Here is a 15,653-nt window from a genome sequence, read left to right on the forward strand (position 1 = left end):
GCCTCTTCGAATTTTCTGACAGACAAGGCATTCTACGTGAGAATAGATCAATTGACAGGAAGCCTAAACAGCACTTTCAGATCAGGATAGCGTACACAGTACCTTCTTAGACGCTTGGCGAGTTGCATCATAACGATAGCTGTCGATTTTGCAGCCGCCACAAATGTTTGGCTGTTTGTAAGTGACAGTTACTTATGACGTTCTATTTCAGAGACGACATACTAGCAAAAAAAAAAAAAAAAAAAAAAAAATGCAGATGAAGTACGGATTCTACTTGTAGAATACAATTGAAAGGTATTTGTGAAGTATGAGTCCTCGGTAGTATAGTGGTTAGTATCCCCGCCTGTCACGCGGGAGACCCGGGTTCGATTCCCGGCCGGGGAGAATATTTTGAAGATCTGTTACATTGCTACATAAACATACTGCTGGAAATACAGTACTGTTAATGTACAGAACATCATCCTTGCTTTGTCTTACTTTGTTATGCTAATTATTGGTATTCTGATCAGATGAAGCGCCATCTGTCGGACATTTTTTGAACGTTTGTATTTTTTTGGTTCTAATAAAACCCCATGTCATTCCAAGCACATGTGTCAATTTATACTTCTCTATTTACATTATTCCGTGATTTATTCACTTTTCAAATTTATACTTGCCTTTTGATCACCTGGTATATTCTGAGGGTTAATTTTTATGCGGTTTAGTTGGTTTGTTGATGTGTTGGCGTCAATGTGGAAGGAATTAGGTCTTTCATCGGCTTTTTTTTCTTTTTTACAGTTTAATAGTGCTTTTGTTTTATTGGGTTCACGTGCAAGAGAAATTGACTGATGACATTGTAAAAACAATGAAGAATGGCATGGCGGCCATGGAGTGACCGTAATGGACGTCAACACACTGCTCCGCTTGAGCAAACATAGTTCCTTTACGGGGTATGAGCGGAAGAAGAATTTCGTGCCAGAATTTTGCGACTGTTTTTATTTTGTTTTAATGAAAAAGATTTAATTAAAAACCAATTTAAAAATTAAAAAGCAACCTGCAGTGCATCGCGCTCGCTTCACGTCAGTGTCCTGGCGCCATCAGGCCAGGGTTACAGCTGGTGCGAAAAGGTGGCGCGGACCAGTCGCCGCTAGTGCAGCACTGCGCATGTGCGTACCTCCTCCACTCTTCCTTAGGTTAGGCGCAGATTGAGAAGCGTACAGCACGTGTGACGTGACACGGCACTACAGCGCGACACGCACGTGCCGCACGCATATTGCGACGCGTACACCGTACTTCGCACGCGCCGGCTGGCGACGCTCTGCGCTGACTGAACCGAAGAGCGCGCAACCTCTCATCTTTCTCAAACGATTTTACAGAAACTATTCTCTGAAAATATATGATTTTAGCCTTACTTGTGGCGTTACATATCAGCTTATTGCCCATCACCTTGCTAATGACCATTCTTCTTGTGATGTACACATTTTAGTAAGACAATACGCAAAACTCAAAAAGTTTGCAGCGAAAATTAGGGGTCGCTATGATTTTGCGTTTGGTGCGTATTACACCATATGTTGCTGCGTATGAAATTTAGCCAACATGCTGAATTTTTGTTTAGACTTGGGAGGAGATCTCTATCTGCCTCCGATCTCGAGAAAATGGATCCTATGTAGCGCGCTCACTTCCGATCTCACTCGCAACATCTCTCGTATCTCCTAAACCGCTCGAGACATAGAAACGAAAGTTTGGCGTATGACAGCAAACAAGGAGGAGAGTGTTTTGCCAATTTTTAAACACACAGAACTTTCTTATCCATGGCGATATATCACTACTTATACTTCTTTTTTCTTTATTTCAATCTAGTAAGTGTAATTTTTAAGAGTTATCGACAGCTAGCGAAACAAGAGCTTCCTAGTATGAAAATAAACATTAATTTTTTTTCTTTTATGTTACTGCAAACTGATACTATGAGGTTTTTCGTAAACTATTGAGCTCTGTGGGCCGTAGTGGCCGTGCGGTTCTAGGCGCTGCAGTCTGGAACCGAGCGACAGCTCCAGTCGCAGGTTCGAATCCTGCCTCGGGCAATGATGTGTGTGATGTCCTTAGGTTAGTTAGGTTTAATTAGTTCTAAGTTCTACGCGGTTGATGACCTCAGAGGTTAAGTCGCATAGTGCTCAGAGCCATTTGAACCATTTTGAGCTCTATGATTGCCAATTACTTGTTTAATGAGACCCTCCATTTCGGAATTCTGTGTCAATAGCTGCTGTGAGATGAGTTTGGCAAATTACACTGTGGCAAAGGAAGTACAATTAAACCAGTCACCAAGAGAAATGTGGCCTTTACTCATAAATGGTGATGCTTCTTCGAATGAGAAAAGGTTAACAACTCACACAAAAACACATTGGCAATTCTGTTGGAATTTTGGTGGAATCCCCGTAACCCATCGTATTTTTAACACTGAGCGACTGGAATTTACCAAAGGATTTTATTCCTTCTCTTGATCTGAGCAGTATTAAAATAGTGACGAGCGTTCCTTCAGGCGGAATGATAGGCACATGCCAGATACTGTTTACTCACCTAGGGCTTGGAAAACGCGAATAAAATAGTTGTTATTGAGAAAAATAAACAATTGATCTGTCGCACAACACAATGGTCAGAGTATTGTCAGCAACGAAGGATAATGCGCGCGACAGGAATGCACAAGCTAGCCAAGTGTGCCTTGTGAGATGGAGTTCGAAAAACATTTTCATGAAAGTAGATCTGCCTTTGTCAGCAGCACATTTCAACAAATTAAATATATCTAATCATAACACTCTTTTAAGATATTCCTACTTGCGTAATAATACCGACCATTTTCTTCATTTGTGTAGCCTGTTTTTGTATAATTAGTTTATTACTGCTGATAATGTCCATGCAACAATTGAAATGCTTTTTCTCATCAAGGCGAACCAATTAAAACATTGTTCTTTGTGACTGCTTTTCGACTGTTTCTAGCTTGCAGTGGAAATATGTTGTTCAAATGCAGGTAGTACAGTGTGTCGTATTACATTATTACATACATATCAGAGTAATCACAATGAAACTTCTATACCTCAGATCTTGGACGCTTTTTACCACAAGCACAAAGGGGCTACAACTGTGGAGATTATCCCTTTCGAAATTTTTTGTAACAGATCGTAGCGATACGCTAGCTTACTAGGCAGCGAGAATATAACCTTGCTTTACTTTCTTGCCTTGATTCTTAATCACATGATCTTATAATATTCCTTGCGATCTGAAAACATCACGGAGGCATATGTGCAATTCCAGCGGCCAATGGCTCATCAGTTACAGAAGTATACATTTTTCTTGACAGAAGAAAACCAAAACAAAACTATGCAGATATAAATAACAGAAAAGTACAACGTGCTAACGAAGAAAGCTGGAGCGTTTAAATGGCGAAAAACGAAACACTACCCAGAGGCAATAAAATTCAGTACACAGTAAGGCAAAATTTGTCGTATTGGCAATACTACCACTGCTGATATGCGCCGTTCCGATGTGAGCATATGGCCGGGCTACTCTTCCGCTCCCCTCCTCAAATTCCCCACGGTGCTAGCGAGGCAAGCGCGACGCGCGGCGCGAGAAACTGTGCCTCAGCCACAGCGCCGCGCGACCTGGCGCAGGCGCGTGTCGCGTCGCAGCCGCGTCGCGTCGCAATTTGCGAGGTGGTCCCATTTGAACCTGTGATGTTACAAAAAGGCGCGCTGCGCTGCGTCGCGCGACACGCGGTATACGCGTCTCAATTTGCGCCTAGCCTACACTGACTGCTGCGTTCGCCACCTCCTCATGCCGGCTGTGGCCCTGGCCCTGCTGGCAGCACGAGCAGGCTACGGGGGCGGCGTTACGCAGCCGCCCCCACAAATATACTGTGCGTGCTTTTTTGTTTCTTTTTTTTTTGCCCCCAAGGAAAAGGGTGGAAAAAAGTGGTGTGTGTAAGTGAAATTATTCAGACCCCATAGACTGAGTGGAAGTATTCATTTAACTGACGTAACCGAGACGTACATTAAGTGAAACAACTGCGTCAGACATGGAGAGTGACTAACTCGTTTTTCCATTCGGCTGAACGAGAAAACAATCGACTGGTCAGTCGGTTGTTGGCAACAGTCGCTTGTGCCAGCCCGTCCACTGTGCTGCGTCCACGTCGCTATGCGACGCAAATCTTTGCCTTGCGCTGAAAATGTCGGGGTCTGAGAATTGTACGACTGGCGAGGAATTTTAGACCTATATGTGTTCGACATTGCGTTTTTAAACATTCTCTTCCAGCCGTGCCTCTCTCACCCGACATCGGAGTATGCTTTGATGTCGATATTAAGACGTGGCTACCGATTTCGCTGCAACTTTCCTCTTACCCATTTGGCAACACAACAGGAACAATGTGTTCATGTTGTTTTCTTTCAAACGTGAGGTAAATCGTCTGCAGGTTTTTGATCGTTTTATCTATATTCATTTTTTGTTGCATCACTTACCGGTAATCGAAAAAAATGTGTATTTAATCCTTTCTTGATCAAAATTTATTTAGCATATATTTGAAAAACGAAAAGTCAAAGCCTCTCTTCCTCTGGGATAAATACTCGTTATACACTTTCACTACCAACACAATTTTAAGCTGACCGATTTTGAAAATAGGTGAAGTGGGACACATGTGTCCTGTCAACTTTACTAGATCCACGTTTTCATGTGGACCTAGAATTTTCAGAGTTACATTTTTAATTTTAGAATGATTTAATCAGGATGACAATTATGGGAAAAAGTATTAAAAAAATCCGTACCAAAACACATTTATTCTCCTGACAACGGAAAACGTACCATTTTAAGATGGCATTGAAATTCCACACACCTATGTTTCCCACATTTTAAGCAGTTTTCTGGGGTATACATATCACATTACATCCAAATTATATACTAAGTTGTGTAGTAATATTTCAAAACAATGTATGTGTTGTGTAAGGAAACAGAAATAGTTACTTCAGACAGTTTCTGGAATGGAGATGGTGATATGATCTGGTTTTCGTGAAACAGACACACTACAAGTACACCCCAATCCATTTGACCACTCATGGTGCTCCATATTTCCACCCCATGGCCTGTAGTATTTCTCTCCAAGTTCTACATGCTAGCGCTAGACAGATATGAGTTGTAGATCTCCCGATACTCAAAACTGCATATTACTTAAATGGGACATATGTATTCCATCAGACATGCAAAGGTTCACCTGCAACATGAATACAATTTTTGTTAAACTTTTGTAATGTTAGTAACAAAAAGTGTTTTAATTGCGTAATATGTACCGGAGAATTCTTTGTTGCACTGAAACAAAAGGATGATAAAGATCACGTGAAAACAAATAAACATAGGAGTGGAAGCAATGCTACTGATACACAAAAAGACAAATTTTGGAATGATGGTGCTGTGGAGTGTGGCTTCATTTTCATATCACCCTGCTAGACACGAATTCAGTTTCAAAACATCAGACTACATGTAAACAAGTTATACGACACAGAATGTTCACCTGCTGGAATTAAAACAGAGACAGTTATAGTTAACGTAATTTCGTCAAAAACAAATGGTTCATATGCCTCTGAGCACTACAGGACTTAACTTCTGAGGTCATGAGTCCCCTACAACTTAGAACTACTTAAACCTAACTAATCTAAGGACATCACACACATCCATGCCCAATCCAGGATTCGAAACTGCAATCGTAGCCGTCGCACGGTTCCAGACTGTAGCGCCTAGAACCACTCGGCCACACCGGCCGGCGTTATTTCGTCATCTATGTCTGATAATGTGTTGCATTCTTAGGGAAACATGAATTAAGCAACAGTGAAAGTTTTACATCTCCTCTATAACTCTCTTTTGTTACACAGCCCTCCCTTCTTCAATAACCTATGAAACCTTCCCTTAGGATTTCTATCTCTTGCTTAATAATATCAAATGACATCTTCCCTTTGAAATTTATTCTCTTTCTCAATCTTAGAATACAAATTTAAATGCTGCTTATTAAAAGTTATTTTCTGATTATTTCGACGAAACATAGAATGTGTCGTTACCTGCAATAACCCAAAACTGTCCCTTACCTTTTTTACTGTTACTCGATCGTCATCTGACTGCTACATCGAACTGCGACATGAATATGCTTACTCTGTTTTACTATACTCTATTAGCTGCTGGTGGACTGTCATATTAACTGTCTGTATTTATTACCAAAGCTGGCGTTATTCTTTAATAACAAAGCTGATGTAATTCTTTAATAGCAAAGCTAACGTTATTCTTTAACTAGTTTGACTGAAGTTATGTAATTCATAGTTATACTTTTTCTTGACAACTATAAAATTTTTCGAAGTTTTCCGTTGATGGTTTTCGAGATGGATTAAAATCAGTAATGCAATATTGTTGGCAAAAATTAATTATATTCTGAATGAAATGATTTTACAAACGTTCAAATGGGACTTACTTTTTACAATAATCTTACAACTAGCAATGCGCAAACATACCTTCAGTAGTCTTGAGTTTCTCAAAAAACATAATTCAATAATATTAGTTCCTCTTATGACAATAGTTAGCTGATGTCTCTGTACATCCGTTTATAACTCTTGTAAATCATATTTGGTGGCTGGCAGGCACACCACTCCTCTGAACCTCTCGCTTCAGACCTGCTACCGACGCGCTTCACATCTCACTTACTACTGACTTCCTACGAACGCTTAAGTGCGGTCTCTCCTGCCAACAATGCTTTCTGGTGCAGACAATCCCTGCTTCCATTACAAAATGTATCAATGCTCGGTCTTTCCCGCTCTTTTCTTAAAATGTATCCATACGCTGTCTCTCCCACCCTTTTTTAAAATTATATCAATGTGCTGTCTCTCTTGCCAACAATACTTTGGTGTAGACATTCTCTGCTACCACAATTATTTCCAACATGACAAATAATAATTATTCCTATTTAATCCTATTAATAAAATATAAACATCTTTCATACATTTTGGTTTGACAATAGACAATAGAAATATTCATGTCTTACATAACCCTCCACTGGGTTTCCTTAAAATTTTCCTATGTCATTAAGTCATTTGGACAAGGAGAAAATTTGATTATAGAAATATATGTAGTAATAAGTAAGTTAATGATAGAATATTTCTTTCAACAAAGCACATACATATACTGTCATAAGAATTTGTTTTCCTAACTTTAACAAAGAGAATATTAAAAAGAGTATACATCAAAATATACATATAATATGAGTCAGTAAGTTGGAAGTGTACATCGGGTAGTAAAAGTTATTTATATCTCTAATAGTAATGGATGGCAAAAAATTAGATCATAGTTTATGTTTCATTATAAGTTTTGTTCTCTGGTAAAATTGGCATCTATTACTACCGTATTCAAGGAAGGGAGAAAAAAGAAATTGGATAGCATGGTCAAATCACTGGTAACTGTCTGTGAATGCACTCAAAAGTCTGTTTCTTTCCCTCACATACACAACACCAAGTTTCGCCATGTGATTCCATCGTCTCTTTGATCCATAGTTTTAGTGTAACCAAACACTAAGTTAGCTGTTGAATTGCCTGAGTTGCCACAGCTACATCAGGTACAAGTTCCAACTCCAATATTCCATTAGTGGTGATGGTGTGCATCTTGGTATGCAAGCACCTATTGACGTACATCATGACTGTGGTGTAGATCCTGGTACGCCGACACCTCACAGAAAACATCGTAGATTGAAGTAATGTGGTTCAGTATTCACTTTGTTTGTGCTCCATAACCATGGGGATGCACAGGAGTTAAGGCACAGGTACAGTCATTTTGTCAAAAGGTTCACGGATATGGTTGATTCCGTTATTACCAAATTTTACACCATCTCTTCACTTTGTGCTCATAAAAATTATATATTTTACGTTTAAACGGACACAATATGTCACCTTGTGTGACTTTAGAAAAGTTTATAGTTTTAAACAATTACATAAAAAACACAAATTCCACCTATAGTAAATTCAGCCTGCAGTACATATGACATTGCGTGACAGTCAATAACATAAACAAATATTCCTGTAAGTGGAAATGTCAGCGCATGGCATCAACATTTTAAATAAAATAGACAAGTACCTTTATACAAACTATGTTACTTTCTGTGACTTTTGCAGATACATTACCTCTAAATAAATCATAATATGGTGCTAATATAAATAATTTGATAAAGACACTGTTACATTACTTCACAGGTTGTGAATTCACAGTTTTTGAAATATGAAAGTACATTTTGACAAACTATGTCACTGTCTGTGACTTCAGTATGTTTGGTAATGTGGTCGTCAGTTACGAGTCATATTGTCAGTCGACTATATATTATGTTTGAGTTGTGTAGCACACATCGTCATTGTTATTTAAGAGAAAACATTTGTATTTTACGCTGAGTGCGAATCTGCATGCTGACATTTGGAGTGATCTGTTTTTCCTGTGTATGTATCTGATGTAAAACATATCATGTTTCGAATAGCGAAGCACATATAGCAAGTAGTTTAATGTGGTTTCTCCATCCGTAGTGCTGCGCTGCGCCTGCATCTCGTGGTCGTGCGGTAGCGTTCTAGCTTCCCACGCCCGGGTTCCCGGGTTCGATTCCGGGCGGGGTCAGGGATTTTCTCTGCCTCGTGATGGCTGGGTGTTGTGTGATGTCCTTAGGTTTAAGTAGTTCTAAGTTCTAGCGGACTGATAACCATAGATGTTAAGTCCCATAGTGCTGAGAGCCATTCAACATCTCTCTGCATCTGGAAAATCGCGTAAGCTCTCGGCATGACCTTAAAGCATTTATCCATATTTCTACATATTCAATACTTATATTATAATTAAAACTACGTTTATTTTGGCGAACTATGAAAACAATGCTGCATGCACGGGTTAAAGAATACTTCTAATTGATACTACCGTATGAAAATCATTTGTACATGTTATACACTCCTGGAAATTGAAATAAGAACACCGTGAATTCATTGCCCCAGGAAGGGGAAACTTTATTGACACATTCCTGGGGTCAGATACATCACATGATCACACAGACAGAACCACAGGCACAAAGACACAGGCAACAGAGCATGCACAATGTCGGCACTAGTACAGTGTATATCCACCTTTCGCAGCAATGCAGGCTGCTATTCTCCCATGGAGACGATCGTAGAGATGCTGGATGTAGTCCTGCGGAACGGCTTGCCATGCCATTTCCACCTGGCGCCTCAGTTGGACCAGCGTTCGTGCTGGACGTGCAGACCGCGTGAGACAACGCTTCATCCAGTCCCAAACATGCTCAATGGGGGACAGATCCGGAGATCTTGCTGGCCAGGGTAGTTGACTTACACCTTCTAGAGCACGTTGGGTGGCACGGGATACATGCGGACGTGCATTGTCCTGTTGGAACAGCAAGTTCCCTTGCCGGTCTAGGAATGGTAGAACGATGGGTTCAATGACGGTTTGGATGTACCGTGCACTATTCAGTGTCCCCTCGACGATCACCAGAGGTGTACGGCCAGTGTAGGAGATCGCTCCCCACACCATGATGCCGGGTGTTGGCCCTGTGTGCCTCGGTCGTATGCAGTCCTGATTGTGGCGCTCACCTGCACGGCGCCAAACACACATACGACCATCATTGGCACCAAGGCAGAAGCGACTCTCATCGCTGAAGACGACACTTCTGCATTCGTACCTCCATTCACGCCTGTCGCGACACCACTGGAGGTGGGCTGCACGTGGTTGAGGCGTGAGCTGAAGACGGCCTAACGGTGTGCGGGACCGTAGCCCAGCTTCATGGAGACGGTTGCGAATGGTCCTCGCCGATACCCCAGGAGCAACAGTGTCCCTAATTTGCTGGGAAGTGGCGGTGCGGTCCCCTACGGCACTGCGTAGGATCCTACGGTCTTGGCGTGCATCCGTGCGTCGCTGCGGTCCGGTCCCAGGTCGACGGGCACGTGCACCTTCCGCCGACCACTGGCGACAACATCGATGTACTGTGGAGACCTCACGCCCCACGTGTAGAGCAATTCGGCGGTACGTCCACCCGGCCTCCCGCATGCCCACTATACGCCCTCGCTCAAAGTCCGTCAGCTACACATACGGTTCACGTCCACGCTGTCGCGGCATGCTACCAGTGTTAAAGACTGCGATGGAGCTCCGTATGCCACGGCAAACTGGCTGACACCAACGGCGGCGGTGCACAAATGCTGCGCAGCTAGCGCCATTCGACGGCCAACACCGCGGTTCTTGGTGTGTCCGCTGTGCCGTGCGTGTGATCATTGCTTGTACAGCCCTCTCGCAGTGTCCGGAGCAAGTATGTTGGGTCTGACACACCGGTGTCAATGTGTTCTTTTTCCCATTTCCAGGAGTGTACATTTACATTTAAAGTAGTCCTGTTAATTGCTTCACTTACCTTACATAATGTGCAATAAATGTCCTGCGAGAATGCTTTTAAGACTGCCATTAATGTTCAGTGCGGTCGAGTCGAGGTGACATATTGTGCACGTAAATAATCGATTAGTAGCTCACTGTGTTCGGGCTTGCTGGAATGTGTCAAAAAGCTCATTGTTATACTCTGTCTATATGTATCCCCGTAAGAAGGTTTTTCTGTTTGAAGAATTTGTTTATGTTTGACATATGATGGTTTCCTCTCGATTTTTTGTTCTGAGTGTCTCAATTTGTACTACATTAGCATGCGGAATATTTCTAGTTCTGTACGGTCCTGCATATAGAAGTTCAAATTTTTTGCATCGGTTCTTCCCTTTATGTGACAGATAATGGGTACGGGCTAGTACCTTATCGCCAATCTCGTACTTGCGTAATCTACTTACCTGTTTCTGCTGTCTCTTCCGACGATCGGCAGCTCGTTTAATGTTCGCTAGTGCCATGTTTATTATCTCACAATGACTAAGTCTACGCTCCTTTGGAAAAGTAATCGTTTCAGTAAGTTTATTCGGTGGGTCTTTATTCGTCAGTATTACAGCTGGTGAGTGCATCTTTGACTCATTAGGTATTGCCTTTATTACTTCTTGAAACTGTGAAATGTATTCGTCCCATGTTGTATGCTTTCTGTGGCAATAAATTCTACATAGTTTCCCGATTTCTTTCATTATTCTTTCTGACGGGTTAGAAGAACTGTGATATCTTGATATGTATATTGGTCTTATGTTCTTACTCTCTAACATTTGTTTCCATATGTCTGACCTAAACTCCGGTCCGTTATCTGAAATAACCTTCTGTATACGTCCTACTACTGGCAGAAAATCTCTTTCAAATCCTCTTCATACTGATCTAGCTGTTACAAATTTGAATGTCAGTTCTACGGCTACTAGAATATAACTATAATCTTTACTTGTTCTGGGGATTTGACCGAAAACATCTACTGCTGCCATGTGTCTTAAGATAACTGGTATTATGGGATACAGTGGTGGAATAAGTGATACTGTTGATGATTTAGCTTTCTGACATATCTTGCAGGATGCTATAACTTTGCGAATGTTTTTTTTCCATATTGTTGAATTGACAGTTTTGTCGAAGAATTAGAAATCATTTCCTAGCTTCGTAATGTGCATAGCTTAGGTGCATATACCATATCAATTTGTTTCTGATCCCTTCTGGAATGCATAAAATCCAATTGTTGCCGTCTGGGTATGAGCGAATAAACAGAATATTTTGATGTATAGTGTAACTATGTCTGATTTTTGCCTTGCTCTTGTCTCGCCAAAGCGTTACAATCTCTTTTAGTGTTTCATCTTTCTGCTGTTCTCTCTCTATGTCATGTAATGCTGACGATATAAAGTTTTCGAATACTACCTGTTTGATATACATAATACTATGGTTGTTGTGGCAGAAGGTATATTCTTTCTCTAGTTGTCTATGGTGTATAGATCTCGATAGTGCGTCGGCAACAATATTCTGCGTGCCTGGAATGTTTACGATAGTGAAGTTGAACTCTTGTAGATACAATTTCCAATGGCTCAATCTATCATTCATAAGTTTTGCTGATAATAAAAACTGGACTGCTCAGTGATCGGTATATACTGTGGTGTGTCTTCCATATAGATAATGACGGAATCTCTTTAATGCCCATATCACGCATAGCGTCTCTAATTCTGTTACAGAATAATTTAGCTCTACTGGAGAAAATATTCTGCTTGCAAAAGCAATATGTTTAACGATTGTCTTACCTTCCTCCTCTACTACCTGGAAAATATGTACTCCTAGTGCTAAAGTTGAACAATCTGTTGCAATGAAAAAGTTTTGTGTTGGGTCAGGATGTGATAACAAAGGTGCCCTTAGTAACGCTTCTTTCAAATTCTCGAATTCAGCTTCAACGTCTTCATTCCATGACCAAATCGTGTTTTACTTGTGAGCTGGTATAGCAAGGGTGTGTCTAATGCTTCATAATGAATGAATTTTCAAAAATAATTAATAAGGCCTAAAAAACTCCGTAGTTCCTTATTTGCTGGCACGTCGATATCTTTCAATGCTTGCAAATTGTTGGAGTCTGGTGCAATACCTGTTTGTGAAATGATATGACCTAGAAATTTTATTGAGGCTTTTCCAAATTCAGATTTACAGAGGTTTATAGTTACACATTTCTGCTCGAATGTATTCAGTAATTGTTGAAGAGTGTAGTTGTACTTTTCCCAGTTTTCTGCTGCGATTAGAATGTCATCTGCATATCTAGTAATTTTGTTTTTAAGATCCTGTGGGAGAATTGTATTCATGCCTCATATAAAGGCTGCAGACGAAATCGTTAGTCCAAACGGAAGTTTACAAACTTGGTAACATTCACCAAAGCAAAGGAATGCCGTATACTTTCGGCAATTTGGATGCAACTGGACTTGCCAAAATCCTGATTTGAGATCGAGGGTGGTATATATACAGATGCCATGAAACTTTTGCAGTGGACGGTCAGTTTCTGTAATGATTATTTTATTAACCTGACGTGAATCTAAAACTAAACGGAGTGATCCATCCTTCTTTTTAACGATGTGTAATGGATTTATATATTGGCTTGCTGCTGGTTCAATTATACCCCGATCAACCATTGCTCGTAACTCTTTCTTAACTGCTTCTGTGTGTATATGTGGCATTGGATAGTGTTTAGCTTTGAAAGTCTCGTGTGGTTTAATCTGAAATTCGTACATAAATCCTGTCATCGTTCCTGGAACATTGTTAAAAACTGTTTTATATTGCACAATAATATTTTCTAATTCTCTGCGTTCTGTATCGTCTTTTCCTATACTGTCTCCAACCTTGCGTGTAATTGTCTCTAATACATTATATTCCTGTTCCTCTGCCATGTCGTTATTATGTGTATTCGTGTACAGTGTGAGATAACAATCATTATTATCTTTAGAATCTGCAATAATCTCAATCCTGTGCATATTTTGTTGTTCTGAGGATACCGTGTTTTGAAATCTCACTAACACTTCACTGTCTTCCTTCTGTAATGTTAGGTATGACGATTTAAAGTCAATCTTTGCGTCATACTGTAAGAGAAAATTGATTCCTAATATTATATCAGTTGTTAAATGCGGAACTATCCAACAATTGCTGTGGAAAGTTTGCCCAGCAAAAAAAACGTTAATTGTGTGTCGTGTTATTTGCATGGTTTTGTTGCTGTCTTGAATTGTAATGTACATTGTTGTTATACTGCTGTTCATTAAATCCCTGTCTGTATTTTCAATTAAAATTTTCATTTTCACTGCGAAATCATTTATTACAATTGTTATTGCCAAATCGTGTTTGCTCAAAAAAGCATTGTTTATTTGGTTTGCGTTATGTCGTGAAACGTTCTTATTAACAAGCGCATAATCTGCCTGGTGTACCTCTAGCAATTGCTGGATGTCTCTAAATGCGTACACACTGTCCATTTGGTGGCCTGTTAATAATGACACTTTTAATGCTCTGGGGAGTTTTTAAATACACAGCTGAATTAATGCGGATTGACTGTATGGCTCATTGAGGTATTGGTTATGTTCAACCATATACTCGAAAAATTGTGTGATTGTTGGGACAGTAGAATTCTCGAAATTTGGCAGACTAATTAGTCGATCTTTAATGCTACTCTGTGTGGTATCTGACCAATATGCTGCTAGAAATGCTTGCTGGAATGCTTCTACTGAAAAACACTGTCTAGCAATTGCTCGCATTCTTCTCGCTGGTTCCCCTTCAATAAAACTAATAATAAATTCTAGATTATGTTGAACTGGCCATGATGGTGGGAGTGCCGCATTGAATTGTTGGATCCAGTCCAGTGGATGTATTTGCGTCCTGTCGTTTTTAAATGTTTTAAACTTTCTCAGTGAAAGGAAATGCTTGTGGTCGCACCGTCATGTCTTTGTGTGGAATTATTTTCGTAATGTTGTGAATATTAATTTATGTGTCTTTCTGCCTGATTGAGATCTCTTACTCTCTGAAGTCTACCGACATTATACGTATTGTGCATCTGAGGCATGTCGTAATGGTGTGTGTTCTGTTGGAATTGATTATTTGCAGTTGTTCCTTCTGTGTCAGCTATCGTTTGCTGTAAAGAATTGATTTTCGAATGTAACAAATTATTACGTGATTCTAGGTCTGTGAATGTTTGTTGCACATTTGTAATTTGCGTATCTTTACCATCAGAAATCTGTTGAACTGAGACTGGTGTAGTGTTATCTGATTTACTGTCATTGTTAGTATCTAACAGGTCTATTCCTGTAGTGAGTTCGTTGATCTTTTCTGTCAGTTTCGTAATTTACGATAACTTTTGGTTACTTTCGTAAAATATGCTTTGAAATTTTCTGGTCTTGATTGATTTCTATGTGTTCTATTTTGTCAGTTAATGTCTGGACTTCTTCTGTTAATAACTCCCTAATATTCTCGATTTCAGTGTCTGTAGAAATTTTCGCCTCAATTGTGTGTGATTGGATTTCCGTGAGCCTCTCTTGCATTTGCATATTTGTCTCCTTAACCGTTTCGATTTCTTCCGAAATCGAGTGTACGTGATTGTCCACGTAAGTTTTTCCCTGAGCAAACACTTTGATTTTGTCGTCCGGTCGCTGTTTAGTAACTATTTGTAATCTTTTTGTTCTTTATCCTGCGATCGCACCAGTTTGCGGTGACGTATCAAACAGTTTTCTGTGTGATTTTTAAAACGTTCATTAATGTGTACGTTTTGTTTAGAAAAGTTCTCTGTCATTGTTCAAAAAATGGCTCTCACCGCTATGGGACTTAACTTCTGAGGTCATCAGTCCCCTAGAACCTAGAACTACTTAAACCTAACTAACCTAAGGACATCACATACATGCATGCCCGAGGCAGGATTCGAACCTGCGACCGTAGAGGTCGCGCGGTTCCACACTGTAGCGCCTAGAACCGCTCGGCCACTCTGGCCGGCTGTGTCATTGTTTCTCGTATGCTAACCGTGATTGCTTCTTGTTTTTCTGTTATTTCTTGAATCTTTGCATGTAATTCGTGGTTTGATCGTGAACATTTTTCAGCGACTGCTTGAATTTCTACTTTGATTTCGTGTTTTAGATTTTGGTACATTTTGTCTAATTTCTGATCTGTGTGTGTGCGTTCTGCCTTGATTTCGTTTTTTAGGTCTGCTGATTCTTTTTCCCTTCTGTTAAAGTTTTGTTTCATGT

At 40.2% G+C, this 15,653-nt stretch overlaps 1 non-coding gene across 1 annotated transcript; it reads left to right on the top strand.

The window, feature by feature from the left end:
* The first annotated feature begins 312 nt into the window (after nt 1-312).
* Nucleotides 313-384, top strand: Trnad-guc (transfer RNA aspartic acid (anticodon GUC)). Its single transcript has one exon. It is a non-coding gene; the product is annotated as a tRNA-Asp (tRNA).
* Nucleotides 385-15,653: the final 15,269 nt, after the last annotated feature.

Source organism: Schistocerca gregaria, chromosome 9 (genome assembly GCF_023897955.1).
Source record: "Schistocerca gregaria isolate iqSchGreg1 chromosome 9, iqSchGreg1.2, whole genome shotgun sequence".
In the NCBI taxonomy this organism is placed as follows: domain Eukaryota; kingdom Metazoa; phylum Arthropoda; class Insecta; order Orthoptera; family Acrididae; genus Schistocerca; species Schistocerca gregaria.